This window comes from Ursus maritimus, unplaced genomic scaffold, assembly GCF_017311325.1.
Source record: "Ursus maritimus isolate PB19 unplaced genomic scaffold, ASM1731132v1 scaffold_16, whole genome shotgun sequence".
Classification (NCBI taxonomy): Eukaryota; Metazoa; Chordata; class Mammalia; order Carnivora; family Ursidae; genus Ursus; species Ursus maritimus.
Genome location: NW_024424008.1, coordinates 45,675,482 through 45,703,315, shown reverse-complemented (window position 1 = coordinate 45,703,315; position 27,834 = coordinate 45,675,482). Strand labels below are relative to the sequence as shown.

At 48.4% G+C, this 27,834-nt stretch overlaps 1 protein-coding gene and 1 long non-coding RNA gene across 5 annotated transcripts in view; both read left to right on the top strand.

Moving 5' to 3' along the window:
* UBASH3B (ubiquitin associated and SH3 domain containing B) overlaps positions 1 to 27,834 on the top strand; it is a 135,345-nt gene that overhangs the window by 44,814 nt on the left and 62,697 nt on the right. The window lies entirely within an intron of this gene.
* Positions 47 to 27,834, top strand: LOC121102912. The gene is made up of 3 exons (XR_005835049.1): positions 47 to 4,464; positions 26,822 to 26,944; positions 27,749 to 27,834. It is a non-coding gene; the product is annotated as an uncharacterized LOC121102912 (long non-coding RNA).

Here is a 27,834-nt window from a genome sequence, read left to right as displayed (position 1 = left end):
GCATAAGAGAATACTAGTAGAGAAGTCCTGGGACCAGGCATCTGAAACCCTGGGCTCTCTCTAGTTCTAGTCTCTGGACCGTTGCAAGACTCTGTCCTCTGCAAAGGAAAAGGATTGGGAGCGATTATCTCAAAGGTTCTCACGTTAACATCCTCTAGAGGACAGAGGGCCTCAGATGGGAGACGTAGGGCTCTTCTCCAGGAATGCCACTAAATTATTTTAAATGTCATTTTACTTTGATTTTGGTAAGCTCGATGTTCCTTCTTCCAACAAATTTTGTCGCCAGTTTTATTGACAGTTTTATTCCCTTGCATCCCTCAAAGGGCCCACACAGGTTTTAGCATCAGAACATCTCTTAAGTTTGATGTTTGAGTCCCGGCTTTATATTCCAGGAGCCATGTGATGCAGGGTAAGTCCCCACTCTGGGCTTGAATGAGCAGAATGTGTGTAATCATCCCTCTGTCATAGTTGTTGGGCATGAAAGGAGCAGATGTGTGTAACACGTCTAGCATGGTGCCTGGAGTGTCCGTGTTCAACACGTGGTCCTTTCCCGTCACCCTCCGGAATGCAGGGAGCATGTCATGACCACCCGAGAACCAGCCAACTGAACCATGAGAAGCTCATTCATCCTTGAAACTTCACCTTCCTGTCCCCATCCCCACCTTTATGTCTACTTTGTCAAAAGTAGGCTCTTTGTAGAAGGGATTTCAGAAAGCAAGCGATTCCAACACCTGTCCCATGGGAAGAATTGGGTAATAATGGAATTGCAGGAGTAAAGGTTTGGGGGCAGAACTGGGATTTCATCACTTACAGGTCAGCCTCAGTGGAGCCACCAAGCGTGTTGCCTGGGAAGTGAGCTTTAACTTCAGTAAATCAGAAGGGGAAGGGGAACATGCGTGGGTGTTGGAGGGATTAGAGAGTCAGTACATGTGTGTCCTACTTTGATCCCTTATTAAAGACCATGAAAATATCCCCAGCAGCTGATGGTTAACTTGCTCCAGGTGTGGGCCTGTGATCAGCAGAAATGTTCAAATCATCCAGCACCTGACATCTTCGGTAGACTTGTCTAGTCCAAGGCTTTTGCAAATGGGGGACTTGAGTCCCCACCCGGTTCTTTCTGCTAGAGACTGGGGAGAGAATATCACCACATCTCAGAAGCTGGGGCTCTAAGCCACTTTCTTGTCTGTGTTCGTTCATTCACTCATTCATTCATTCTCCTGGGATTGAACATGCATTCTCAGTCGTGGATTTAAGCTAATGGAGAATAAATGGCCTGGCCTGGCCTTCCGGCACCCCTCCATAGGAGGGAGGTGAGACCAACGGAAGTAAACTGAGAAGACACAGGTAAAGGAGGTTGAGGGAAGGCAGTCAGGCACAGGAGGAAGAACAAGTCTGGGAATGTGCTGGGAGTTGAGGCGGGGCCACGAGTATCGCACAGGCTTATTACATGGCCGGCACGCTGCTGTCCTCTGCATATATGATGTCCCTGTGCATCACCATCCATCTGCTAGGCAGGTCCGGCCCCCTCCCATTTCGCAAGGAGAAGGCTCAGAGACCTTTAAGGCCATCCTCGATGTCCCACATCTGAAAAGTAGTAGAGCCAGAAGTGCACTTCTTGTCCAGCTGGTCGCAGTGTCCCTACCCTTTGTGATCCGGAGTTGCTGACTCAGGGAAGTGGGCAAGGAAAGGTGCCAACACAGAAGGGTCGTGGGGGTGGAGGTCGCCCCAGAAGGGCATCATGGGGAGAGCTGTGGCCTACGGGAGCCCATGCCGCCTACCACCTCGCTTGAGTTTTTGTGTTCTTGTTCCACAGAGAGAGGAAGCCCAGGTTATAGGCTTTGGGAGGTGGAGAAGGGAAGTGTTGGAGAGGTCCTAGGAATAGTTAAGCATACATCTAGGGTTTTCTGGAACAATCTTAATGTACAAATCATGCCTTTCATTGACAGGCCCTTGGCACTTGTTTCAGAAAATAAGGTCACTGGTAAAACCATGGGGTAGGGAGTGTGGGAACCCTGTCGCTTGAGGACTGTTGGAAGCAAGACTCAGTGACAGAAAAGTGAGCACTCCTGATTTGTGCCTCTGTATCCAGGCAGGATCCCCTCAGCCAATTCCCCCGAAGGGATCCCCATCCCTCCTCTTCAAAAATCTCTGGCAAGGAAGCTTCTCAGCCTTGCTGTTCCAGGCTCCAAAACTCTCTGCAGCAGACATCTTTTTTTTTTTTTTCTCTGTTGGTGGTGGGGGACCCCATCCTCTGCCTCAGTCCTGGGGTTCTTCATCTTTTTAGTGTTTTAGTACTTAGGGAAAAGAGAGGCAATAGCATCCCATGCAAAACTCCAACTTCTTCCTTTTTCCTTGCCTTACTCTCTCGCTAGGTGGGTCCCATCCCAAGTCATCAATGATGGGATGCCCCCCGGAGTCCCAGGCAGTCTCACAGGATGCAGGCAGGGTGGAGCTGAGCTCAGGCCAGGATGTGGAATTGTTGAGCAGGTCTGAGTGGTGGACAAGGAAGGCTGGGCGCTGGCAACCCTCAAGTGCCTTTCGGGGACACATACCAGGAATCCATATGTCTGTGATTCTCTTGAGCATGCTCCAGGGTCCTCCAGCCCAGCCTTGGCCTCATTACTACCTCATTCTACGTACTGGGCACAGGTGCATTGTGGGCAAAGAATGGAGGTTTCCTGACAGCCCTAATCTCCTGTGGTTAAGTTTGGGGAAATACCCTCCTTTCCTGGGGCCTCTCTTCTTCCACCTCTAAAATGGGGATACTACATCTGTCTCTGTCCACACATGCCCCTCACCAGGATGCTGCGAGGACTAGCAAGTAAAAGCGAAGAATTCCAAGGCTAAAAATTGCCCTGGGTTCATTTTGTCCATTCTCTACCTCCAGCCAAGTTCTCTGCACAACAATACCCAGACCAGACCAAAAAATGTGCCAGGGCACAAAGACCACCTAGGAGGAAGAACCCGCAGCTTCCCCTCGGCTTGAAGCCAAGCTGGAAGATGTCATGCCAGCTTTTTTTTGCTGCATTGCTGTTAATCATCGAGTGGTTCAGGCCATTTGGGGGAAAAAAAAACACAACTTCTCTCAAAATGAGGGAGTGATTTGCAGCATCTGTTACTTCCTTTTTAATTGAATCTGTTCTTCTCAGATACCAAGAGCAAGTGCCAAAGTCAGCAGTAGAATTCAGCTGCGTACATTTTGAAGGCCCTGGAAGATAAATTTCTGTGCACCGTATGAATGCAGATTGTACAGAAACCAGATGGCTGAGTTGTCCTCAAGGTCCTGTCGAGGCTGGTGGCTGAGCTAAAGCTCTAGGGTGAGGAGGTAGGAGGTTAGTTAACTTCTCTGTGGACCTGGAAGTTTCCTCTGGGGAGGGCTGGGTCCCACGAGAGGGGGTTCCCATGCCTCCTTCCATCGTGCCCCTGAGTGATGGTTTGGCGCTGCCAGGATCCCTTGGTCCTAGTCTCTTGCATTCTCTAGCTTTGTTGAGCACCGGGAGGGCTCCCAAGGGAGCCTATGGAGTTTCCTGTGCCAGGAAGTACCTTGATGAGATCTAAGGGCTGGGGTACAAGGGGAGGGGTGGATGGGCTTGGCAGCTCCCTTCCCTACCTGTGGCGTTAAAAAAAAAAAAAAAAAAACATGCAAAGGAAACCCATGGAACACAAAAAGCTTTAGTAGCCTTAAGCACAGCTGCTTCGAAGCAGTCATTTCCAGGAGAAATGGGGATTTTGAATGAGCAATGGGGAGCCCCAGACAGTTTACTGGACGTTCACCTTCCTGCACTAAAATGCCTACTTTCTGGGCCTCCATAACCAGAATCGAGAAGTTGTGATGTGCCAACCTCTCAGCCTTCCTTTGTCCTCTTATGCCGTGAGACCACACAAAGTAGGTTGGCATTGGTGGTCCTCCTCTCTGGAAGGAATGTTAAGGCTCAGAATGGGGCCGAGGCTTTCCTTTGGGCACATGGAAGGTAAATCCTAAGAGCAGCACCCCATGATGAAGGGAGGCCTTGATTTGGGAAGTCAGAGGGCTTGTGCTAGTTCAACGTTGTGGCATTGACCAAATGGGCACAAAAACCTGGATCTCATCCACACGAGGAGGACATAGGATCGTTGTAGGCTGTGGTAAAGATCTGTAGATTCAAAAGCCCTTGGAAAGGAACATCCTGTGGAAAGGGAAGGTACCTCAGAGCTTTAGCCTCTGGGGAGTGTATGTTATTCACCCAAGGTGTTATCCTTCTTGTTAGTAAATGTAACCACAGTTGACCCTTGAACAATGCACATGGGTGTACTTATACACAGATTTTTTTTCAATACAGTACTATAAATGTATCTTCTCTCATGCCTGTCTTAATTCCGTTTTCTTTCCTGTAGCTTCCTTGATTGTAAGCATGCAGTATAGAATACCCATGACATCCAAAACGTGTGATCATAGCACATAAACACAACATGTGTTTGTTATCGGTAAGGCTTCCGGTCCACAGTAAGTTATTAGTAGTTAAGTTTGGGGGGAGTCCAAAGTTACTCGTGGAATTTCCACCACGCAGGGGTCAGTCCCCCTAACCCTTGTATTGTTCAGGGATCAACTGGGGAGACATCTTGCATTTTCCTGAGAGTCCTGCCCAAGTTCTTGGTACGAGTTTTTCGAGAATCCTAGCATTTTATTTTAGGAACTGTAGAGGTTATTCATTCCAGCCTCTTCCAAATCTGGCTACATGTCCGGGTCATAGGGGGAGCTTTAAAATACATGGATTTTCAGAGTACACCTCTGAAGATTCTGATCCGGTAGGTTCTGCTGAACCCGGGAACTTACAATCTGTATTTTTACTGAGCTGCGCCAGGAATCCAGATACGTGACCAGCTTGGTGACCTGATTTAATTCCGTATTGCGTTAAATGCTTGTGTCCCATGTCAGAAGTCATCTCTGGCTAACCAAGAAGATTTTAGGTGGCTCACATAGCTGACATGCGACTTGGCTAGTCAGACCCTGAAAACAGGATCCAAGGACACTTGCCACCACCCCTGCATTTTTGGGTTGCTCTTTTAAGCTTCCAAGTCCTTGGTGGGAGCAGTTGAGTGGCTAAGTCTAGGTCATACGCCTGGGTGTTATCTGGCAGGAAGCTGAGAGAGAGAACATCGTGCCGCATCAGCTTCCTGACTGGGCTCCCCTCTCTCTTATATCGGGATGTGCCCTAAGTAAGACAGGTGCTCAGTTGCCAAACAACAGTCGCTCCCTACAGATCTCCTCTCCAGAATCACCAGGTGTTCACCAAGACTGTGCTCGAACAGCTCGATCGCTGGGGAGCTGTCCACCTCACAAGGCAATCCATTTTTTTGCGGGGGGGCATATTTGGTGATTAGAAAGTTCTTCACGAATCTGCTTCCCTGAATTGCTACTCATGGGCGCCATGTTCACGTCTTTTTCAAGATCCCAGCTAAACCTATTTGTGCAACAGTTAAGAAAATCTGAGCTTCCTTTTCTGCCTTTACTTTAATATGTGACTGAGAGACCCCTTCCTCTAGGCATTTGGTCCAGAGATAATGTGATACAATGGAGAAAGCACAGGATTGAACCCAGCTTTGCTGATTCCTGGCTGTGCTGCTGCTTTATGTGTGACTTTGGACAAATTACTTGTGAATCCCCCATTTCCCCATCAGTAAAACTGGAGATCTTAATGGCAGTGGGAATTCACCTTGAATCCTTTACAAGTGCACTTCCTCCTCCAGCCTTGCTCGCAGGGAAGCGATGCCGGCTGCTGGAGTCCGGCCCAGAGGCGACGCCAGCTGGTGGAGGGAAGGCAGGGTAGGAGAGTGGCTCAGAGCAGAGGTATCAGGCAAACCTGAGTCTGAGTACAGATCCCCCACACACGATGTGCACAGCCTTGGACAAAGGACTTCACTTGTCCTTTGCTCATCTGTAAAGTGGGTATAAGAATTGGAACTCATGATAGAATTCTGAAGATGAAAAGAGAGAAATGCCACAGGTTTGCGTGGTGCTTGGGACATCAGTAACACTCAAGAAAGGTTCTTTCTCATCGCTGATTGGCAGTTGGGGGTGTGCCGTTTGCATCCGGAAGGGCTCTGCACTTCTGCCACAGAGGGAGGGGGCTGCCTCTTTGGAAACAGTCATGGCACTGCTGGCAGTGTCTGTTGGGAAGGAGATGGGGCCATGAGCCGCTTTATTCTTCCGCAGAGGCCGTCCAGAAAGTGTGTGGTTCCGTAGACCCCCGTGGCTGGTGTCGTGTCAGCTGAGCTCTTGTCTTTTAGAGCCCTTTACCCCATCTGTCGCTAGAAGGGACAGCAGAGCTTGCTGGAGAAAGCCTGCTCAGGAAGCCCACAATGATAACGGCCCCTGCACTTCTCTGTCTACTTGCCCTGCCCCACCCCCAGAGCACACACATGGACACACAACCCTTTTTTGCTCTCTCCCAAAACAGGGACTAATTAAACCACCCAAATCCAAACATCCAGCAGAAGTTTATGCTTGAGTCTCAGAACACAACATATGGCACCAGAGTCAGTGCCAGGTTCTGCAAACCACAGAGCCCGGTCTGCAGCCTCCACCATGGACCCCCAGCCGGGGGGGCCGGGGGTAGGGGGGAACCATTTGCAACAGAGACAGCACCCCCCACACACAAAGACCAGGATCATGGAGTTCAACCCCTTGAATTTGGAGTCAAAACTACTATTTTCTTCTCTTTTGGAAATGCGCCAAGGATGGAAGAGATCAAAGGCTTGTCTTCCCTCCATTGGCCACACGGGCACTCACCTTTTGTGTTGGATTTGGAGACGGGGAGACTATGCAGAGAGGACTCGGAGGCGGGATTTTCCGAGGCTGTCACAGGGGCCCTCTGTAGAGACAGAGAAGCTGTGTGGTGGGGAGTCCCTCCTTCCCTCCTGCTTGAACTTCCCCCAGCACGGCTGAGAACCTAACGCGATCAGTTGGGCAAGACCAAGCCAGCAGCTCAGGATCGGGCTGTACTTAGGACCAGCCCAATCTCACAGACTTGCCTTCTGGCCACCTCTTGGCCAGAGCCTGGCTGCCTCCACGTGGCAGAGACCCCGGTCCCCTGGGTCTCCCAAGTTCCAGAATAATCTTTACAGCCATAGTCCCTAGAGTCTTAGCCTACAGTGGGGAGGTCCAGAGACAGGGAGCTTCTCTCTTCCTCTTCCTTGTAAGGCCTACCTTCCAAATCCTCATTGTCTGCCCCCGGAGCCTCCATACCCTAGACTGTCCCACTGTCAAGTGGGACTGTCGGGTCCCCCTCCCTCCACACCCCTAGAAAAGTGACTGTACCCTGTAGTCCAACAAGAGAATCCCATGAGAACCTAGAGGACCTGTGGCAGGCAGCGTAAGAGCTATCTTGGCAGGAGCAGAGGTGGGGTAGGGATGAGGTGTCCTCGCTCCCAGCGGCCGACTGAACCCTGTGGCCTCCACCACATGTGTTAGGCGTGGCCGTGGCTACAGCTCAGTAGAGGGCAAAGCACTACAAACAGCAAAGGCATTTAGAAATGTCACTTGCCCTTGGAGGGGGCTGGGGGCTTGGCGGTTATAATTAGCTTCTCTAGTGCTCTTGCGTTCACAGAGGGGGAAACAGCCCCTTGGAGACTGTATATTTTCCACTGCCCCACCCCGTTGATGTCACCACAGGTGCCTTCTGGCTGACCCCAAGATTTCTCGTGGTTCTCAGGAACTGCTATGACTGTTGGTGGCAGTTCTGTAACTCAGAGAAGTCACAGGGGGCCTGGTCAACCACCAGCAAATGATTTCCTGTTCCTTCCCCTCCTGCCCGCCAACAGCCCAGCCCCCACAAGCTGTTGGGTGAGAATGAACTTGACTGCAAGAGGATTTCTCACCTGGGTCCTCAGCCTCTCCAAGAAAGTACATGCACGCCGACCGAGTCAGATGTTGAAAATACAGTTTCGATGGAGCTGCTCTCCTCGTTCCCAAACGACCTAACAAAGCCCTAGAGCCTCATTGCTGGTGGATGGCTGGGACCTTAGTGCCTGGTGTCACTGGTCAGTGCCGGGTGGGCTGGTGAAAGGAGCGACTCTGGAGTCTGACGGATTTGTTTGAATCCTACCTCTGCCGCCTTCGAACCTACGACCTTGGGCACGTTATTTAACCTTTGGGCACCAGCTTCCTGACCTGTAAAATGGGATAGTTCGGTGGCCTCTGAGGATCGTTGTGAGAATTAAATAGCATCTGTATAAAAGCAAATAACAACATGCTCCTCAGACCCTTGATGATAGTCCTTTTTAATTACTAGTAATAGGGCGCCTGGGTGGCTCAGTCAGTAAAGTGTCTGCCTCCAGTTCAGGTCATGATCCCAGGGTCCTGGGATCGAGTCCCACATCGGGCTTTGTGCTCAGCGGGCAGCCTGCTTCTCCCTCTTACCCAGCCTGTGTGCTCTCTCTCGGTCAAATAAATAAAAATCTTTAAAAAAAATAATTAGTAGTAATAACATGGAATAAAAATCTTTTTGGCTAGAGCCAATAAAGGGATAAGAGAGGGCGGAGATTAAAAGCTCATTTGTGGAGTATGGGTCTTTTGTGGAGGGAAGGATAAGGTTTGATGTCAGGATTTGTGTCGGATCGGAGTAGAAAGAAGACGGTCCCACCATATCATCTTGCTACTCCGACACAAATCTGAGTGACTTGTGGAATAGAAATTAAAAATAACACTTTTTTTGAGCATTTACCATGTGCCAGCCACTGTTCTAAGAATCTTGCACGTACTGATTATCTTAATCCTCATTATAGCCCAAGATGTGGGTGTTATTCTAATTGTCCATTTTACAAATGGATTAAGGCATTGAGGTTAAAAGTAACTGCCCAAGGGGTTCCTGGCTGGCTCTTGATCGCAGGGTTGTGGGTTCGAGCCCCACGTTGGGTGTAGAGATTACTTTTAAGAAAAATAAGATCTTAAAAAAAAAAGTAACTGCCTAAGACCATGCAGCTAATAATTGGGAGAGACAGAAAGTCAGTTCCTCTCTCTGAGCTTCCTTTTCCTCATCCGGGGCTTGGTTTAGATATGTACTCATGTCCAAAGTTCTAGGTCTGTGCTAAGTTGACCCGGGAAACTTTCTGGAGTACGTAGGAATTTCAGAGTTGCTTTAGTGATGTTAGTGATGGAGAAGAAACCATTCAGGAAGCTTTAAATGACCTGCAAGGCTTTAAAAGGATAATATTCCTTCCTCCTCCTCAAAGTCAGTCTCTGAGAGGGAAGACCTGTGGCATGCCGTAAACCGGCCATCCATCCCATCCTAGAAGCCAGCGAGTCTCTGCGCAGAGGCAGGAACGGTCAGGCTCAGCAGCTGGGAAGATCATTGTAGCTGTTCCTCTTCTTGCAAAACCTAAAGCATTGAGAACAGATTCTTGAAGAGTAAAACTTCTCGAAGCATTATCTGCACTGGCTCTTTCCACTTCCTGCCCTCCTCTTCTCTCCTCCACTTCTTGCCCTCCAGCTTCCCGCCCTCCCTCCTGCCCAAACAGCTCTTGTCAAACTCCCCGCTGGCCTGGGCATTATCCCATCCAGGGCACAAGCCTCCATCCCCTTTGTGTCTGCCCACGGCGCTTGACGCCCATGACCCCTCCTTCCTTCCTGACACTTGCTGAAGAGCCCCGGGCTGTCGGGAGTCTCTTCTGTCTTCATGGCCCTGCTCCATTAGCTGCTTCTGCTCTGAACCCCGTGCAGATTTGGGAGGGCCCTGCCAGCTGAGACCCACACCTCTCCTCTTCGTCTCATGCAGACTCAGGGCTTTGAACATCAGCCCCTCCATGGTGTCCCCAGCCCAGCCCCTCTTGTGTTTTCTTTTTTTTTTTTTAAGATTTTATTTATTTATTTGACAGAGATAGGGACAGCCAGCGAGAGAGGGAACACAAGCAGGGGGAGTGGGAGAGGAAGAAGCAGGCTCCCAGTGGAAGAGCCTGACGTGGGGCTCGATCCCAGAACTCCGGGATCACGCCCTGAGCCGAAGGCAGACGCTTAACGACTGAGCCACCCAGGCGCCCCAACCCTCTTGTGTTTTCTATCCTTAGGACGTCAAAGAGGCACATTGGTCATGACTCTGCCCATGGTTTTCTCCTCTCCAGGTGTGGTAGCCCCTTTCCTCCAGATGTTCCAGCCCAAGACTTTGGGGGTACCCTCAATGCCTCACTTTCTTCATGTGCCCACCCTCGGCAACTTAAGCCTGTCGGCCTCACTGCCCCCACACAGGGTCAAACCACTCTCCTCTCCTGTTTGCATTATCACAACTGCCTCCAGACTGCTCTCTCTGTCTTTATTTCTGCTTTCCTGGCCATCTAGCCTCGGAATAAGCAGAGATCCTTCTAAAATGTAGGATAGATTGTACTACTCCACCGCTCAAAATGCCCCAAAGTTTTCTCCGTCACTGTCAAAGTAAAATCTGAAGCCTGCACGTCCCTACGGGGTGTGTCCCCTTGCTATCTGTGAATCTTCTCTCCCGTTCAACAGAAGCCCCTCGTTCTGCTTATCGTTGCTCGAATGCACTAAACAGGCTGCTGCTTCGGGCCTCTTGCGCTCTCTGGTCTCCCTGCCAGGAAAGCTCCTCCCGTAGATGGCCACGTGGTTCACTTCCTCCCCGATGGATTTGGGATTTTCTTTGACCCCCCTGTATGGAATTCCCTCCCATCTTTCCCTACTTATGGTCGTCCGAAATACTTGCTGTAAGATGCACGCATGGATATATTTCTTATTGTCCGTCCTCTCTCCAGCAGTAGAAACTGCTCGAGGGTCACGATTTCTGTAGGTTTTGTTGCCTCCTGTATCCCCAGGGCCAGAACGATGCCTGGCACAAGGTAGATGTTCAGTTAATACTTGTTAAACGAATAAATGACTTTCGCTCAGTTACAACATCCTAATGACCAGCCATGCTCTTTACGGGATTCTGTTCACACAGAGTAAGCGAGTCTTCCACAAGACTGTTGGGGTAAGAGTGGGAACATGGTGGGTGGGGGGACCCCCGGGCCTTTTTGGCCCTAAGTTCCTTTTCCGTGGGACCGTATCTGGCATGCCAAGATGGCAGCTCTGGCTCCGAGCTTACCTAAAGGCTGTCAGGACGAACTTGGCAGTGAATTCGACGTCTCTCAAGATGACTTCCCTGCAAGGATCCTTGTGGGAACACCATCCCTTTAAAAGTCCTTAATCCAGACTGCCTGTTCTGCAGACATTCTCAGATGCATTATTTAAAGTTATTTCCAGTGGTGCGTGGGTGGGAGGTGGGAGCTACATTTGTTACTTAGTGGTTTTGAAAAGCCTTCCAGGATCTCTTTCACTTTTAACCCTTCTTTTCGAAGTCACCTAACATAACCCCTTAGACGCTGCAGCTCAGCCACAAATCTCTTGGCGCACTTCGTCTGCACGTCCGTCCCGCAGCGGGGGAGAGCCAGACACAAGCCCCGCCCCTTCCTGGGGGATGTCTTGTAGGAGACTGAGGTTTCTTTCCCTTGAGGAGGCAAAGCATGATATTCACAGAGGACGCTTTCCATTGAATGAATCAGTTGCACGGACCTTTAATAATTAGGAAAAAGTTTCACGTCTGTGGTAGGGTGTAGTAGTCCTGATACTTCTGCAGAACAGAAACGTTGCGTTGTATTTGCACGGCTTTTCATAATCCTCTGCAACCCTTCCCGCCTGCTGTTTCATTTGATGTTCACTCACCAAGCTTCCTGTAGCAGACAAGTTGTATCCACATTTCGCAGATGAAGGTGGAGGCGGGGGGGGGGGGATGGTAGTGGTTTGCTCACGGCCGCTCTTGGTTGGTGGCCCAGGGAGCTCCAGGTCCCAGGACTTCTGCTCTTCCCTTCCTGGCTGTGCAGGCTTTTCCTTCAGCATCAGGCCTCCCCTCAGTATGGCTAGGTATCCCCCTGGGATATGACCACCCATATCACTTATCTGGGCCATGAGGCCACAAACACTTGTTGATTGCCTTCTCCCGTAGGAGTCCATTTGTTACTTGTAGCTCCTGCCGGGTTCTGAGGCAGAGGGGCGATGTCTGTGTGTCTCTGTGTATCGGGGGACTATTCTCTCACTCTGAGAATGCTTAGAAGCAGGAGGAACCATCTATACATCCACAGAGAGCTGTCCTCCCCAAATGCATGGGTTCCCTAAGCTCCAGCTCAGCAGAGAGTTGGACTTCTTCGCTAGACCTCCGTTGTGAAGTCATGCCCCTTAGAAATCCTCCCCTTGTAAGTCGGGCCGCTCTAGTACCTGGGATCTCTCCCCAGACTTAGAGCAACGCCAACCGCTGTGCAGTATTTTAGGATCGTGTCTGTGCTCCGGAAGCACCCATGGGGTCTTTGAAAATACAGATGCCTGGATGCTTCCTCTGGAGATTCTAATTCAGTAGGTTTGAGAAGGATCCAGAAATCTATAATTTAAGAGGAAACACAAAAAAACAAAAAACCTTGGCGATCCTGACAATTAATGAGGCTTGGAAACCACTGTTTAGATTACAAAGGCCTTTTGTATATAATATTTCATTTGTTCCTCACAACACATGAGGAAACTGTTAACCTCTTTTGCAGATGTGGCTCAAATACGGTAAATAACTTGTTGGGAGCCTCTCCGTTAGGGAATGGTGGGGCCCAGCCCAGAGCCCAAGGCCTTTGTCTCCAATCCCGAGTCTCCTTCCACTGCACTCTGCCTCGGGAGACTCATTGGCCCGTTGCTCCATTACCCTGGGGGTGCCGGCTTCTCCACGTTCTCTGCCCACCAGCAGTCTCACTCGCTAGATCCAACTCTTCTTCCCTGAGGGCAGCTCTGAGCAGGCTTGAGGAGACCGTGGAAGTGCAGGCCCCAGAGGAAGCATTTTGGGGCTTCTACCCACGTGCATTATCTGGGCCATGAGGCAACAATGGTGGACGAGCAACAGTGGCGGACAGGCCAGCCTCAGCCTGAAGGAGGTGCACCGTCAGCAGCTGAGGGACGTGGGGACCCCAGACAGGCCCTCATGCCCAAACAGATCCTGCAGCCCAGTTCCCAGAAAGAATTCTGAAGTGCATAAGCAGAAACCACTGACCACTGGCGTGGAGAGCTGGTGGTAAATCTTTCCTCTTTCCACGTCCATCGTGTTTGGAGCTACGTCATCCTGAAGAAACCTCAGCATCTCAAGATTCCGTACGATGGGAAGGATGCAGGGTGGGCCTGGGGGTGGATATGGGAAACTTTGAGTGGGTTTTCTGGTGCTTGTGGATGACGAGATGTCAGCGTGGAAAAGTAACCGAAGAGCTGGGCTCTTTGGTTCCAGCTGGCCCTGTACCATGTGGAGGTCCTGCGGCTGAAAGTCTTATGTTGACTTTGCAGGTCCCCGCCCTGCCCAGATCCCCCGTGTGGCTGCTGTTCTTGGGATTTCAGAAATTAGAACCTACAGGACCTTTGCCTTAGGAATAGCCACGTTATTCATTTATTTATTTACAGACATTATGACATTATGGTTAAAAGTAGGCCTCTCGGGAGGGGTGGGAAGGGGAGAGTAGGGCTCTCAAGGCAGATTACCTGGACTCAAAGTCTGGCTGTGCCACTTACTGGCCTTATAATTTATGCTGCTGTGCCTCAGTTTCCTTTTTTTATGTATCATGTTATTCTTTTTTAAAAATTTTTTATTATGTTATGTTAGTCACCATACAGTACATCCTTAGTTTTTGATGTACTGTTCCATGATTCATTGTTTGTGTATAACACCCAGTGCTCCATGAAATACGTGCCCTCCTTACCAGCCTATCCCAACCCCCTATCCCCCTTCCCTCTGAAGCCCTCAGTTTGTTTCCCAGAGTCCATAGTCTCTCGTGGTTCATTCCCCCTTCTGTTTACCCCCCTTCATTCTTCCCTTCCTTCTCCTACCGATTTCCCGGCTATTTCTTATGTTCCATAAATGAGTGAAACCATATGATAATTGTCTTTCTCTGCTTGACTTATTTCACTTAGCATAATCTCCTCCAGTCCCATCCATGTTGCTGCAAATGTTGGGTAATAGTTCTTTCTGATAGCTGAGTAATATTCCATTGTATATCTGGACCACATCATCTTAACCCATTCATCTGTTGAAGGGCATCTTGGCTCCTTCCACAGTTTAGCTATTGTGGACAGTGCTGCTATGAACATTGGGGTGCGTATGTGTGCCTCAGTTTCCTCATCTGTAAGGTCACACTAACACAAGTACCCACTGCCTCGGGTGATAATCGTGAGGATTATGGGATGCTTGGAATGGAAGGAGGCACATGGAGGGGGTCGCCTTGCTAGGGTCTCTGCTGTTCAACAAACATCACATTCTGTGTCACCTGGCTAGCTTAGTCCGTAGAGCATGTGACTCTCGATCTCAGGGTTGTAAGTTCGAGCTCCATAGCAGGTGTAGAGATTACTTTAAAAAAAAAATCTTTAAAGAAAATAAAGTGTCAGCAGGAATTGGCTGGGTGGAGGAGAGGGGAAAGGCATTACAGGCGGAGGCAGCAGCCTGAGCAGGGGCACAGAGGCTTGAAAACTTGCTACTTGAGGGAATGATGTGAAGTGGAGAAGGGGAAGCACCAGCAGGAGGTGGGAGGGGTCGGTGATCGCCGTGGTAAGAACCTTAAATGCCAAAGGATTTTGGACTTCATCTGAAGGATGAAGCGAGTCAGCGGTGCATTCGAGCGACACGATCAAGTTTGGATTTTCATAAAATCATTCTGGTTGCTATGAGGAGCAGAGAACAATACCAAAGGAAGCGAACCAGTTGGATGACTTGAGTTTCTCACCCTCATGAAATGTGAGCTGAAGGTCATCCACCATTTCAGAGAGGCCCCAGTACCATCTGTGGCCAGCAGGCAAGGCTGCGGAGAATTTCCTTCTCCCTTGACTTTCAGGGTGACCTTGAGAAGGTCCTGCTTCCTCTCCCTACCTCATGTTTAGGTTACGTGGGTAACGTGGGAGCCGTGCACTGCACTCTAGTCCCCCAAAATGTAGCTTACTGAAAAGGAAAACGGGGGTCCGTTGCTTGTTTTGTCTTTACGTAGAATAAATTTGCACTTATTTTTATTATTTAATAGGTCGCATTGTCATGATTCAAGAAGCAAAGTGACAGAAAAAGTTAGGCATTAAAGGTCTTGCTCCTGCTTCTACACCCATCCACCCTTTTGCCCCCATCTGTGCCCCAAGAAACCATTCTTATTCATGTGCTTGGGTACCCTTCTAGAATTTATGTGTGCAAATACAAATTTAGATTCTTGCCCTACCCCCTTTCTTACAGACGTTTGGGCAGTTTGAGAATACATATCCTCTCCTCTTCAGGCAGCATATCAACAAACTCCTTGAAAAATAAAAATTGTCCTTGTTAAGGAATTTCTGACTAGTCCAGTTCTTCCTTCTAGAATAGAATAAAGGAGAGTGGAAGCTTTCCTGTGACTTCGTCTCCCTGCTGTGTGAAATAGGGGCAATACTCTGTCTGCCCTGACTCCCATGTGGAAAAGTTAGAAGTATTTTCACATTCATAAGCAGCTTTGAGCTTGCTGGTGGAAGGGATTCTCACACTTGGTGCTCTTTTGATGATTTCTCAGTGAAATATTTCCTCTTGTCCTCTGGTCCCAGGATCTTTTTTTTTTTTTTTTTTAATTTAGACTGCTAATTATTAACAAGTCATTGGCTCTTTTGTCCCCTCCAGCTTTTCCTCTCCAAACTTCTGAGCCTTAATTGGCAGCCCTCGTCTCTGCCGGGGCCATGTGTGTCTGATTTTCAGCTACATCCTGCTGGAGGCTCCTGCCTGTGCGCACAGACATTTTCAAGTGCTTCTCGTGCAATCTGCAGCAAAGTTCTTTATTTTTCCCACCACATGTGCTGAGTTACACAGAAGCATTGGGAGTCCAAAGCACAGGGCCGCCGTGAGCCCGCGCTGACGGTAACCGGCCAGCATCGCAAACTCCTCCTGGTCCGGAGGACATGGCATCTCCGCTGACTGTGGAGAATTTCCCGCATTCTCCTGGGTTGCTGGAGAGACCCAGAGGAAGGAAGTTGTCTGTGACGTGGCGGAGGGGCTAGACTCCATGAGCTCGAAGATCTCGTTAGCTCTAAAATGACACCTGAAGGCCTCGTCGGGGACCGCCAGTCCCAACATCAGGAGTCAACCATTGTGCACAGTCCATTTGCTGGACGGTGGGAGGGAAGGCCCCCGAGATGTGTACCAGCAGAGAAAGGACAGGGATGCTGTCGTCTGGAATCCGCGGAACCCGGTTAATGTTTTTAAAGGGATTTGGGTTTTGTTTTACCGGAAGGCTTTCTGGAAGTCTTTCCTTGGCAGTGTGTTTATGTGGGTTCTTAGGTGGAGCAGAAGCCGTTGTCTCCCAGATGTGGGCTTGGTATTAGAGACCTCACTTCTGGGTCGTGATTCGAAACCTTGCCAGTGGCAGCTTTGTGAATTCAAGGAATCTTTGTCCTACCCAAGGGCCCAGAGGGCCTTTGCACGGTGGCTTCACCCTCCCCTCCCAGGCAGGACAGAGGCCAGTGGCGTAGTCTCCAAGCTGAGGGCTCACAGCCCTCACCTACAGGAAGTCCATGCAATCGGGACCCTCTCCTGCCCTGTAGCTTTAGCCCGTGGTGAGGAGGAACTGTGCAGTTGTCCTGGATGGATCTGTACTCGATTTTCAAGAGCATTCAAGAATCCTTGGGTTCATCTATGGAACTTGGAGCAGTCTGCATCATACCCATGGCCTCCCTTTGGGAAGACTGACCCTTGAAAGAGCTCTGGGTGCTGCTTGGGAGATGGTCCCCTTTGTAAACCGGCACAGACAGCTTTCTGCACTTTATTTTTGCCAGGACCACTCTGTTGTGTTCCTGTTGAATTAAGTGGGCTTCAGCGTGAGAAGCAGGAAACCCGTATATTGCGGCCGCCTGTGCAATGCATGTGTTGTAGGTCTGAGCTGTTCAGACCCACAACCACTTGTTAGAGAACTTTCCTTCTCCACTGAACAGCTCCCTCTCAAAAATCAGCCTCTCCAAGGAGGTATTTGTGAAACTTAGTCCCACACAGTAGCTTGTTTGGCGTGAATATTCAATAATTGGTAGTCAGATTGTTTTTCATTCAACATCATCATCGATTGAGTGCTGACTCTGTGCCTCTGGGGCTAGAATGTGGAACGTCCAGAACGATACACCGCCGCTGCCCATAAGGAGTTGATTGTCTAAGAGGAGGGACATCCCCGTACTCCCACGTCTATCACAGTGCCAGAAATGTCGTGGTCGCTTGGTGGCTTTTGAGCTTAGAATTGTCGAATGATAGAGCTGGGGGTCTTAGGGATTACATAGTCCATCCCTCTCATCTCAGGGATGAAGGAACTGACTGGTGAGGGGCTTGTGGTCACGGCCCCGGAGTCAGATGGGGTGGAGAGAGAAATTGCCCACGGTCCCTGCTTTCCACTCTTTGTAGCACCCCATGCGGCTGGCTTTCGGCCTTTAACTAGAAAGATCAAATCCTGAAAAGTCGAGGCAGTACCAGAGTGTGTAGGAGCCCAGTTTCCCTGAGCATCGGCTGCTGCTCAGTGACCCAAATTCTGTAAGTACTTGGAAGCTCTGGGCATTGGTTCTTGCCCTTGGACTGCAGACCAAGCTACTCCCAGGCCGCAGGGGCTCAGTTGCCGGCAGTTCACACGGGGACCTCATTCTGGAGAGAACTCCCAAGATGAATGGTCTTCGGTTTTGACCTTGTGGCTCCGTTCAGCTGAGGTGCTGAACGGTTGTCAGGATGAGGCATGTGAGAGGTTCTGGGTTTTAAACCACAGAGAAGGGCTTTCCGTCCTGCTAAGATAAGGCCAGGACCTTGTCTGCCCCTGCGTCAAACAAACCAAATGCAAAAAGAAAAAAAAAAAAGATTTTTGAGGCAGTCAGGGAAAAATGAACGTGGATTTGGTATTCAATGATATTAGCGAATGATAGTAAATGTTAGATATGATAGCACAGTGATTGGGTCAAAGAGAAAACAGTCATTAGAGATGCATACTGATGTCTGGGTTTTAAAATATTCTAGAGGGAAAAGAAAGAAGTCTTTATAATAAGTGTTTTGGGGTGAAATGGTATGATGTCTGAAGTTTGCTTTAAAATATTCTGGGGTGGGGGGGAAGTTGAGGAATAGAGGAACAATTTGGCAAAGCCTTGATCATTATAATTATTGAAGTTAGACCATAGTCTCTGCTTTGTATGTATCTGGAAAATTCTAGAATAAGAACTTTAATAAAAAAAAAAAAAGAAAGAAAAAGAAAAAAGTAGGGCCTGGGTGTCTACGCCATGCCGTCCCTGTTTACCAGTGAAACCCCTCCTGACCGAATGGAGGCCGGCACTGCAGTAACAGGCCAGACGAGGATGAGGCTACAGAGTGAGTGATCTTAGAGGATACACGGAAGGACTAGACCACATCCTTTCGAGCACATTTGTTCAGGGACCTGCGTGATGTCACCAGTCTGTCTCTGGAAGCTGTGGCCTCCTCAGTCAGGCGAAGGTAGTGCCATCCTGGTGGTTTCCATTTCTGCCTCAGGCCAGCCCCTGAGACTCAGCCGGAGAGGCCCATCCGGAGGCACGTTCCCTTTCTGAGCTGTCCCGCCCCGCATTACCCAGCCGTGCAACAGGGCTTCTCTCTCTAGTCGTTGTGATGCAATCTATGACTCCTTATTCCCCCTCTGTCCATATCTGTCCCTTTCCTCGCCCCCTCCCCCAACAGGGACTCCCTCTCCCCCCTGATGGTTCTACAGAAGGATCCGCAGTCTCCCACAGCCTCTCCACAATGTAGGGATCTCACGATTCCTGGTCCATTTCACCTTCTTCTCTCTCCCGTATCTCACTCCTGGAGCTTTTGTTCCTCGACCTGCTTTTGAGCAGAAGGCCCCATTCCGGTCTTCTCATGGCCTTGCCCTTTTCTGCAGAGTGAGGACTCCTCAGCTTCATGGAGATTTGCGTACCTGGAGCCCGTGTCCCCCAGCCCCCCCCTCCCCCAACACACACACACACAACATATGGGGTATTGGAGGCCCAAGTGACTGGGAACCTGTTTCTGGGGTTTCTTCCCCATGTCCAGCCTCCTGAGGACAGACACGTCTAGCCCTGAGGATGACCAAGCTGTTCGTGGAGGCGTAGACAGAGCTTTGACAACCTCCTGGGGTGTCCGTCCACATGCATGTGGGGCCCCTCCTGGTACCCCCAAAAAAGCGAGGGGCAGAGTATAAAGTGGATGGGGGCACACCATAGGTAGGGGGGATCAGGGACCGTCGGCTGCTGTCTCTTGCCCAGAATGCCGGGGAGCCTGCGAAATCTTACAGGCCGCTGTGAAGGAATGTCTGTCAAGTATGAGGATGAGACCTATATAATTTACCAGTTTGTTCACTTATTTATTACCTTCAAACATTTGGACAGTGGGTATCTGGGCCTCCCTTCTTACTCTTGCTCAGGCCCTGCACATTTTAGGGTATCTATATCCTGCGACTCAGGAATTTTGCTCCTGGCTGGACTTCATCTCGCCTTAAGGTAGGCTCATGTCCTCCCGTGGTATTTCCTGCAGCTTGTAAAATACAACCGGTGAAGTCCTCTTATAACTCCACTCATTTCCTGTGTTTATAATGGAGGTGAAATCATGGATTGTTTTCCTACCACCCTCTTCCACTCCCAGCAAGCCTCCATTATAGAAGCTATTAAGCCAATTTATTTATTTATTTTAAAAATTTTATTCATTTATTTGTCAGAGAGAGAGAGAGCGCAGGAGCACGAGTAGAGGGAGTGGCAGGCAGAGGGAGAAGCAGGCTCCCCACTGAGCAGGGAGCCCGATGCAGGACTCGATCCCAGGACCCTGGGATCATGATCTGAGCTGAAGGCAGACGCTTAACCGACTGAGCCACCCAGATGTCCCTAATAAGCCAGTTTAAAACAGCCTTAGAGTGAGGGTTGTCTGAGGGTGCCAACAACTTTGTCATAAAAGGCTTTCCCTGATTCAAAGGGACTGAGAGTATTCTGGACCCCATTCAACAGGTATTAGCCTTAAAACCTAAAAAGTTGAGCTAGTTTTAAAATTCTAGTTTCCCCAAATGGCTCCTCTTCAAATAGTACCAGAGTTCCACCTTCCCTCCCTCTCTCCCCCCAGTGAAACATTTCCATCTCTTCCAATGAGCTGTATTAAAGTTCCTGACTTGTTACGGTATGCCCTCACTGTACCTAGATAATATCAAATGGAGGGTTTTAAAGGCCTTTGGGGTATCAGGGTCAATGTCCCGCACCCATATTGGTTATGTAATTGGCTTTTCCTCTCTTTAGGGACCCAAAGCCTTGTGCTAAACAGGAATTGAGAAAGGACTGTGGATATGGGGAGCGAGTGTAGGGGTGGGGTGAAATAAGGAGGTGACTTCACACAAACAGAAAATGAGCTCCCCTTTGCACTAGAAAACTAACCTTACCTCCCACTCACTCCATCTCAAACCCAATTAAATTTTAATCCAAAACATCACAAATGTAAAGCGCTTTCTTCAAGCTCCTTTATTCTGGAGCTCCTGGTGCCCAGTTTAGTAAGTGCTTCTGGAGAAGAGGTGTGGCAGTGACTGGGAATTGACTTGGGAGAGGGCAGTGTTCACGTCCTCAAGTATGTCACCCATAAGTCACTGGAAACAAATCCCAGCTCTCCAGTCTCCCTGTTTATTTGGCTCAGGCACCTTGCACCAAAGCTCAGCCCAAATCCGAGTTTCACGTAGGCAATTGCCACCATTCAGCTTGTTTGGCTCTTGTCTTTTAAAAGGTGTCAACAGACAAAATCTTTCTACAGTCGTCCCTCATTCAGAAGCGCATTCATTCATACGCTTGTTCCATAAACATGAATAGCTTTGTGCTAGGCTCGGGGGAAGGGAGATTTCTAGTCTTTGACCTGAAGGCACCCAACGGATGCCACCACGTGATCATAGCAGTGATAGAGGAGTGTACGAAAATAGAGGTATGTCTAGGAACAGATTAACTCAGCAGGAGGAGTGTCTTGCTGTGTGCGAGAACTGGATGAAGTATCAGAGGAGGTGACATTGACTTGGGTCCTGAATGATACCCAAGAACAGGGACAGCTGAATTGGGCAGTTGAAATTTAATTTCTCCTCTCTTGAGATTTATACTTCAAAAGCTTTTAGTTTCATGAGCACAGAAAGAAGGCTGGAGGCCTGGAGATCCACTAGGGGCCGTCGTAGGAGACAGAACTGAGAAGAGGTTAGGGTAGCTGAGCCAGAGTGACGGACTCTGCCTGGCAGATGGGGATTACCAAGGAGAAAGGAAGGAGCTCAAGGCCCAACCCCACCCTTTTGCTTGGGCGGCATTCATAGATTTACTGGTTGTTGGTGGCTTCCAGTATGCCACTGGGATGGGAACCAGCTGTCCAGAAAGGCCAGTGGGAACAGTTGTCAGCACGCCGCTCATTAGGCTCGATTCAGCATCCTTCAGACATGGCGTGCTTCACATACGAACCTCACTGCAGCCCCCTCGACTTCACATCTTGAAATAGCTCCTCATCACTGGCTGAGTATTTTAAGATGCAGCTCTCATCAAGAAGTTTCCATTAAAGCAATTCCAGTAGAGTGAATAATCCTTTTCCCCCCTCTCATCAGACATGCTTGTCTTACAGAATTAGGAGTTCAGTTCTCACTTTTTTAGCCCTATCTTAAAAAACAAAAACAAAAATGCAAAACCTCAGAGCAATGAATGATCTTGCATCTGTGTCAAAAAGTTCCCCTCTGCATTTTCAGATAGTCTTTTCTGGGTCAGCATTTCTCTGTCCTTATCACAGTTGGGTTTTTTTTTTTTTTTAAACTTCCTGTTTCCTATCAAGCTTTATATAAACTCCTCTTGTCATTTCTTAATCTTTTCAGGAGTGAACTTTTCTCCTTTTCGGAGGCCAGTGCTGCTTCTGCACCTGCTTACTCACTGTGTGCGCAAAGGTCACAACTATTTAAAATGTTTTGACAACCCTCAATTATTTGCACTTAAGTTGAGTAGAGAAGAGGAACTGCATAAATGATCAGCAAAATGACATTAAAGCAATCACACAGATAATACCAGTGGCATATATTTCCCATTTGTTTATTTACCCTTGAAATGTACTTAAGGTCTTAGCACACTAAGCTGCTTTCATTTGCAATTCACACACACACACACACACACACACACACACACACACACATACATAGTAGATGGGCAACAGAATTTACAGTGGATGGCCCATCAGCATATGGGTAACAGAAAGCTAGAGTGATAGGACTCTTCCCTAACAAGAACAGTTTGTAATGACAGAGAGGCTAAATATACAATCTTCTAGTTAAGAAACAAGAGCCTAGACAGAGAGGGAGGCCTCTTCCACCAACCTGATTCACAAAGACCTAGACTTTATTCCTTTATATATTCAACATTTACTGAGCACCCAGAGTGCTCATATAAGTGCCAGAGATTCAAAGAAGTAAGAGACACTGTTTTATCTTCTTTGGGTTCAGTAAAGGAAAACACAGCTGGCCAGATGCCCAAACAGATCTGTGAGTCCCTGGTAGGAACGACTGACTCTGCTATGTTGCACAGAGAAATATTGCGTCTGGATGTAGAAAATTATGTAGAAGACATGATGTGTGGAAACGGGGGAGCAGTGTCCCAGCATGGGCAAAGGGAAGGAAGGAAACAATGTATTGAGAGAGACAGAGAATTCAGGGTTGCTGAGAGGTAGGGGGCATGGGAGGGAAATGGCAGGGTTGAGCCTCAAAAGGTGGATTTGGGCGCCATCATCGAGTGCCTTGGCTGCCGTGCAGAAACGATCATATCCTGCAGCTAACGGGGAGTCTGAGGGCTTAAGCAGAGGTAATACGGTCAAATCTACATTCTAGAATAATGACTCTGCCAGCAGTGAGGATGGCATATGAGAGGGAGGAAAGGCTAGGGGAAACCAGAGTGGACTTGACAGGCGAGAGATGAAGATTTCTGGCTCAAGACTGAGGAGGTGCTGATGGGGTGAGGAAGTACAGTCAGCCACACTCAGGATGGCCTGGTACCTGTTGGAGGAATGGGCACCAGAAAGATAGGGGAGTCACGAATGGTTCCTTTTCTGTTTATTTCAGAGTCATGCCCAGTTTTTGAAACGCACAGTTACGAGCATCTACTGTCAAAGCATAGCTTCTGCTGTTTTTCTGTGCTTTTCCATCTTCTTTCTGAAATGGATAACTCCTCTCTAGAGGTTTTGGGGGCTATAACCTCATGCCACATCTCTGACATTGTTGTAAGAAACAGGGCTTATAATGTCCAGGGCTCAGGCTTTCAGCTCTTTCCTCTTTGATTCTGTAAACATCATTGGCTCCATGCGGGATGAAGACCTGGTCTTCTTCCTCAGGAAGCTCGTAAACTCACAAAGGAGAAGGGCTGGTAAAACAGTAAATATTGACCAAGGCACAGTGAAAGCCGTGGGGCTGTGGGAGCACAGAGAGAAGCCGGGGGATTCAGGAGGATTTCACTTAGGTGGTTTGCACTGGGCTGTTCGCTTTTACTGAGCGTCTACCACATGCCACGTACGTCTCTTGGCCCTGAGAATAATAGTCAAATACATCTATTTCTAGATAGTCAATATATCGATAGTCATCTATACAGGAGGAAGAAAACCACTAAGTAATTATAAGTAAGATGAATAGTGGGAAAGAGAAATGCAGGGTGTCACGAGAATGAGTGTGAAATCAGTCTAGGATATCAGGGAAAGCAGCCCAGAAGATTGCAGCTGAGGTAAGGAAGGCGAAGAGAGGTTGGTATCGGGCAGTGTGCTTGAAGAAGCACACGTTCACTCGCTCAGTTGTGGGGAAATGAAGCACGTTCGAGGAACTGAAAGAAATCTAATGTGACTGGTGTATAAGAGCGGGGGAGGGGGGGCATGACCTGGAGAAAGGCTGGAAGGGACCAGGAAATAGATCATTTGGCCTTACTGGCCCTATGAAGGTTCTGACCTTTTATCCTGAAGGATATAGGGAGCTATCAAGGTTTTAAGCAGAAGAGTAGTGTGATTATTGCATACTTCGAGAATAAATTGCAAAGGGCAAAACTGAAAGGAACAGATCTGCAAGGCTATGCCCTTGTGACGGTGGCTTAGCACAGAGGGGGGACAGCAGCCTGAAGAGAACAGGTGTGTGATAAATTGAGGAGGCAGACTTGGACAGGACTTAGCGATTAATTGGATCGGAGAGGGAAGCAAGGGGGAGAAGTCAAGCGTTGATCTTGAGCTTCTAACTTGGGAAATTGGATGGATGGTGTGTCATTAACCAAAAGAATCTGGAAAGGAGGAGGATTGGACGGCGGAAGATGAGTTTGGTTTTTGAATACATGACATTTAGTACAAGCAAGATATTCAAGCACCGATTTCCAGGAAGGAATGTGTTTTGGAAGCCCAAAGTTTAAGAGAGAGCAAAGGGTGACACGTAGGGAGTCATTAGCACGTAGAGGCGGGAGTTCTGGCCCTGCGAATGGCTAAGATCGTCTACGAAGAACGCACAGAATGTGAAAAGGAAAATTAAACAGATTCTTGAGGGCTACCGGCAGCTAAAGTGCCTGCAGAGGAGTCTGAGTTTACAAAGGAGGCTGAGAAGGACTAGCTAGAGAAAACAAGGAAAACCAAAAGAGGAGAGCATCAGGGAAGTAAAAAGTGGGAAGTAAAGGGAGTGTCAGTAATGTGACAGGCTCCTGAGAAGTCAGGAGAGACTGAAATTCGTAAAGCCCATTGACGAGACTGCGGTGATCCCAATTCTCCCAGCTACTTCCTGGGTGACCTGAGACACTGAATTTTGCACTGAGCCTCATCCATATATTGGAGTGATTGTTCAATATTCAGATCAACATCGAAATGTTCAGTAAATAGTAGCCATTATTTTTCACATTATCTTTGGCATGAAGAGCCTTAGAGCACTTTTATTTGTATTTTTTTTTGAGAGAGCGTGCTCCTGTGGGGTGGGGGGGGGGGCCACAGAGGGAAAGGGAGAGAGAGAATCTTAAGCAGGCTCCGTGCCCAGTGTGGAGCCCAGGGTGGGGCTTGATCTCACAACCCTGAGATCATGACCTGAGCCCAAATCAAGAGTTGGCCGCTCAACCGACTGAGCCCCCTAGGTGCCCCTTTAGAGAGCTTTTAGTGGTGAGGTGCCAGATTATAGCAGCTTTTAGCTACAAGGAAAAGTGAGATTGAGGATTGGGGGAGACCGCAGACATGTACAGGAGGAGTTCCCAGGGAGGAAGGAGGGGGAGATATGGAAGCTGCATCGGCTTTCAGTGCAAATAATGCAAACGGTGCAGGGCAGGCGTGTGCCGAGGAAGCTGAGGCATGGACGGATGCAGTAGGACAAGGGAACATGGTCAAGTGCGATGGTTGTGAGGAGGTAGGATGAGCCACAGGGAGGGTTGAGCCTATAGAGAATGTTACATTAATGAGTTTGGGTATTGGAATTTTTATTTTATGAATATAAGGGAATTACAGTTTTAAAGGATGAGAACATGTAGCTCTCCTTATTTTAGGAAAATTAACAGAAGAGAAGAGGATGGATTATAGCAGAGAAAGATTTAGATACAAACTATCCACACTATGATTGTTGATGGATGAATTTTAATACAGAGCGAAACACCACTTGGGAGCATTTGACCTTGCCTTGGTCACTTAACCATCTCCCCATCAGTAACGTGGGGATGATACTTTTTACCGCTGAGGTTCTTTCAAGCATTATATTTTGTGTCCAGGATCTGGGATGGTGGTTAGCATACAATGAACTCTTCAGTCAGCGTCCTTCCCAAACCCATCGCGCCCCTCCCCCTCCACTCTCAGTAGCGTACCTGACAGTCTTGCTATCACCTGATTTTCAAGAGCCCTAATTTTGCTTTCCACAGTTCTGTGCTGTACTAGAATAAAACAATACTCTTGTCTTCCAGAAAGTTTCCTTTCAAGTGTAGGGCTAACTTGTCATCCCTGTTCCCTCCCTGATTTGGCAAATCGACATACTTTACTTGCTTTGTCCAAGTTGTCTTGATGCAAGAGTGTTTGTGTTTGGGGCCAAACAGTGGCTCAGAAGTATCCCTTTCCCAGTCAACTCCCAAGGCTCTTACCTACCGTCGGATAATACTTCCTTCTCGGAAAGATAGCAAAGCCCTGAAACTATTCCCCACATTTTTCTTCCAATTTCTCTTTTTATCCTGTGTTCCATGACATCTGATTTGGTTAAGTTCACTTCCAACCAGAAATAACTGGTTTCTGGAGGAGAAGTAATATGGGTTCTATTTCTCTAAAGCCATATGCTCTATACATCCTGGCATCCACGCAGATGCCATTTGATTCCATCTTGTTTTATTCATTCAATAAATATTTATTGAGTGTCTGCTTGGGTGCCTGGCATCTACAGTGCAAAGAGGAGTAATCTTTAGTTCTGTGCTCTGGGTGTTCCCAGATTTTGTGGAAAAGCACACGTCATTTTAGTAGATTGCGGCTACCGTAGGGAGCCAGCAAGCAGCTTTACGGCGGGTGGGGGAGAGGCAGCTGCAAGAAAATGTTTGAGCAAAGCTGGTATTTGAACTGACTCTGGAAGTGTGAGCTCGGGGTTCCCAGATGAAGAAAAAGGGATGGGCTTTCCTGACATGTTTCCTGATGAAACAGCATGTGATCTGAAAGAGGACATTTGGTCCCAAGAAGCTTGAATCATTTGTCGTCCCAGGTTGAGAATGCCTGCAGATGTTCACAGAGAGTTCAGTATGTGCGGGGCTGGGCGCTAAGGCCTTTGTTTGATTCAAGGAATAACCGTAAAAGGCGGGTCCCAGTAGTGTTCCCCTCTTACACAGGAATGAAGTGATGCTCAGAGAGGTTGAGTGAGTTGCCCAGGATCACACAGCGCCGCAGCTAGGATCCGAGCAGAAGCTGCCGTCCTCTAGGGTCTCCGGACTCTGCGGCCCCGTGCATGTGAGGTGGGTGCTGGCCACGCCACGGGGTGGGCGGCAAGCAGAAGGCAGAAGGGGGATGAGGCCAGCTTTGGGCTTAACAGATACATCTTTGCACGTTCATCTTTTCTAAAAATGGAACTGCATTAATTTAAAATGAAACAGGACCCATTTTTTTCTTTTATTTTTTTATTTTTTAAGATTTTATTTATTGAGAGAGAGAGAGAGGGAGCACAGGCAGGGGTGGGAACAGGAGCAGAGGAAGGAGAACCAGACTCCCCCCTGTGCAAGGAGCCCATCACAGGACTCGATTCCAGGACCCTGGGATAATGACCTGAGTTGAAGGCAGACACTTAACCGACTGAGCCACCCCTCCCCCTCCCCCCACAGGACCCACTATTTACACACCTTTTTTTTTTTTTTTAAAGCAGAAGTCCTGCTTTAGTGGGAATTAATTGTGTCAATGAGCCAAGAGGCTTGGGATAAGATAGCTAACTTAAAAGCCAGTTATTCTTAGGAGTTTTGATTCCTGCTTGCTTGGAAAATGCATACTGACACCCTTTATTATCAGTCATCAAAGTAAACCCCAATAAGGTAAAAGTACTAAGTCGTTTACTCTTTTCACCTTAAAAATGATGAAATTTATTTTCTATTAAATCAAAGAATGAAGATTGGCTTTAGCCTCTCCAGTTAGGTTAAGAACTGACATTGCGATGTGGTTCGGGTTTCTACAAGAACTTACACAGAAAAACAAAACAAAACTGTTCAATTTATTCTCAGTTCATAGAATATTTTCATGTTCTGGGTTTGTTGTTTTGTTTTTTCTAACAGTGAATTTTAAGAATCCTGAATGTGATCATGGTACAAATATATTCATGAACTGTGTCAAAAAGGAAATGAACCCGAACAAACAAAAA